The following is a 3,827-nucleotide window of genomic DNA, read 5'->3' as shown; positions in this document are numbered from 1 at the left end:
CCTTTGTATCTCCCTCTCTTCATCTTTTTTAATAGTTTAGGGTACAAGATTGATGGTACAAGAGTTAGGGTTTGCAAATATGCTTTGCATTTAAGAAGAAAACCAAATTATTAAGTAGTTCCAAATATGGCTACATTTGGTCATGTATTGAAGATTTTTAACTTGAAGGAAGTTTTATCTTAGATATGTGAAAGAGAGAGGTAGAGATTGGGAGGTCAAGAAAAGAGGGATAAATTTAAAAAGGGAGAGAGATAGGGAAGAGGAAGAGTGTGTGAGAGGAATAACAAAATGGCAAAAATGACGAAAGACTTGTATTTTAGGGATTATAGTTATAAGGTTTAAGGTCTCAGTCTTAGGGTTCTAGTTTTAGAGAGCGAGGTAGGTAGATCTCTCTCTCAAAAAATTAAAAAAAAAGATAAATAAACCCTATAACTACAAAACATTAACCATAAAACCAAGTTCTCTTTTCCTCCCTACTCCACTTTTTTCCCCCTCTCACTATTTCCCTCTCTCCTATATCTACCTATATCCACCTTCTTATTGTTCTCTATATTTCTACATCTCCCTTTCTCTTTCTCTCCACCCCCCCCCCCCCCTCTCTCTCTACAAACCATAAACCCTAAATTCTAGACCTAGTTATGATGTAGGCCTATATGATTTCTTAGGAATAAGAGAGAAGAGAGTCTAGTATATACTATATTATCGTAAAAGAGTGGATGATATAAAATATAGTGAGGCCAAGTAAGTCTGAGTTAATGAGGGAAATAATTAACCATGATGTAAAGACACATGGAAATTGACAATTTCTATAAAAGGAACCAAATAAAGGTGTTGGGATTAAATGAAGTAGGTTCTTTGAATTGATCTATGTAAGAAGGTATATTATGATTAATGTAAATTTTATCATATTTTTTCTACTCTTTTGAGAGAGGTTGTGAGTGAGAGAGATAGGTAGAGATGAAAAGAGGGATGGGGGTGGATAAAGAGAAACATAGCTCAATATATTGAAAAGGAGATATAGAGTAGAAGAGAGAGTATAATAATATAAAGAGATAGAAAAGTATATTGAAGAGATAAAGATATTTATGTAGCAATAGATAGATATAGGGAAAGAGATTTAGATATAGAGAAATACAAATAAAGAGAGGGAAAGATATAGAAAATCTACAAATAAAGAGGGGAAGATCAATATGGGGAGATGATAAATATAAAGAAAACAAGTTAAAGCCATTGGTTGAAAGTGCCAAAGAAGAGAAAGCCCCAAATCAATATGAATACCCTGAAGGAAAGAGTGAGTGTAGGGTAGGATGATGGAGGTGAAAGTGAGAGATGGGTAAAGAAAGAGGGGAAGGGGTCATTAAGGAAAGAGAGAGTGTATGCTAGGATGATGGAGGAAAGAGGGAGAGAGGTAGGCAGAGGAAGAGAGGGAGAGAGTGATAGATATGGAGATAGATAAAAGGGAAGGAAAAATATTAAATAGTGAGAAATAGGATTCCTCCTACCTTATTCCTCGCCCCTATCTATCTGCCCCACCCTCCTCACCTCTCTTTCTCTATTCTAGATGGAAAGATTGATGGTACAATTGGTAGAGATAGAAAATAAAGTAGTTAGGAAATGGGGGAGAGAGTGAGAGAGTGATAAGGAGATGGGGTAGAGAGAAAGAGAGTGTGATATATTTATTGTATCAATAACCATAACCTTAGTTTTCTCTCCCTTGGTCTCTCACCTATCCTTCAATATCTTCTTACTCCTATAAATATTTGGTGCTTAGTCTTTTATCTTCTCCCTTCCTTCCATATCTAACTTTATTCCTCCCTTTAAGCTCTCTCCATATCTATCTCTCATGCCCTTGTTGATTGATAGTACAATTTATATAGATAAAAATGAAGTGAGGGATATGGGAGAGAGAGAGAGAGAGAGAGAGTGAGAGAGGGGTAAGAGAGATACTATTATGGAGACAAGAAAGAGAATATTATAATTTGTATTCATCATGTTATTATTTTTCTTTATTCTTTATTTTTTTGTCTCTCCTCTTATCCATTCCTTCCATATCTATGTTTCTTCCTCCCTTATTCATCTCTTTTTAGGCTAATATTGATGGTACAATTGTTACAGGTGTGAATTAAAGTGGTAGGGAAATGGGGAGAGAGAGAGAGAGAGAGAGAGAGAGAGAGAGAGAGAAGTCAACATAAACTTATCAATAAATTTTCCATGTTAATATAGTCTTATTTTTTATTTCCAAATGCACTTGATGATAGGTTTTAGGGTTAAATATTGACTGTACAAGGTTTAGGGAATATAAATAATTCACTAATTCAACATAGCATGTAAATAATTGTCAATGGTAAAACAAATCCATCGAGCCTTTGTATTTGAAATCCATAGTAACTAATATTTTGACTACCTTCTTATTGCTCATGAGGTGATTCCCTCTAGATTTAAGTGACCAAAGGACTTCCATATCCTAATCCCATTTGAATTGAAATCTATACTTCATCCCTTGGGTCATGTTATTAACAGCTTCTTCAATTGCACACTAGATCTTTCCCTATAAACACTCAACTCCCATCACCTTCTATTCAAAAATCCTACATTTTCTCTCTTTCTAGATATGCCATACAAGAATAGATGGAATTACTATCCAAAGAGTTTTCCATTTAGAAAATTGCCTATCTATCAGCCATGATAAGAAAAAATCTCTAAAAAGTTCATTCCTAGCTGCATTCCACTTTAGAGTACTCATCAGCCATTTCCAACATTGTTGCACAAAAGGACAACATAGTAGGAGACGATCTACCATCTCCTCATCCCTTTTAGACAATATGCACCAACTTGTTCCCTCAATGTCAATAACCTTTAGTCGATTACTTGTTAGAATCTTGTTATAAAGGGTGATCCAAAGAAAAGCTCCTACTTTTGGAAGAAGCCATTTTCCCCAACAAATAAATAATGGCCACTCAACATCTCTAGTCTTGACCATCTACAAATAATACCCAAGGTTGACCTTATAATCCCCTAATTTAGAAGCACTCCAAATTAGTTGATAATCACTATCCAAGGAAATCACAATTCTATTCGAAAGGATGATGATAGTTTCCTCTAAAATTATGGGAAGCCTATTTCCACCAACTTCCAACTTACCAAGCAAGAATTTTCATTACTATTACAATAATCAAAAAAAAATTCCTCCATCATTGTCTCTTTTTCAATGACCCAATTAATATCCTCAAAATAGTTGATTAATGGAGGATCTTCATTCCAGGAGTCATGCTAAAACTTTACTTTTCACCCATTTCTTATTTTCCAAAAAAGATGTTGTGTAATTAGATTATGATTGTTGTAAAGAAAATGCCACATATGAGACCTTCTATTCACATTATCCACTGTTAGAATTATTTTAGGAATGAAAGAATCAAAATATTTAGCTATCATAACTTTACACCATGGTTTCTCTAAGCATTTAAACATCTTCCATGTTGATTTAGCTTCCAAGCATGATTCTACAAACCCATCTTCCTCAAACCAAAACTACCATCAGTTTTTGATTTGCAGGCCACATCCCAACTATTAAAAAAAATCTTTATCACTTAGTTTGAACCTTCCCACAAGAATTTATTTAAAAAACCATCAATGGATGCTACTACTTTTTTAGAAATTTGATAGACTCACATGTAGTTTATAGGAATGGCTAAAAGAACCAATTTTATCATTTGAATTCTACCTACCAGGGAAAACCACAAATTTTTCCACCCAAGATCCTTCTATTGACATATATTAGAAATATCATCCCATATTTTGGGATCAAACCTTAGCATTAATAGAGGGAT

Source organism: Cupressus sempervirens, chromosome 11, assembly GCF_028749045.1.
Source record: "Cupressus sempervirens isolate cs-2001-9-10 chromosome 11, ASM2874904v1, whole genome shotgun sequence".
Taxonomy (NCBI): domain Eukaryota; kingdom Viridiplantae; phylum Streptophyta; class Pinopsida; order Cupressales; family Cupressaceae; genus Cupressus; species Cupressus sempervirens.
This window is presented reverse-complemented; position numbering follows the sequence as displayed.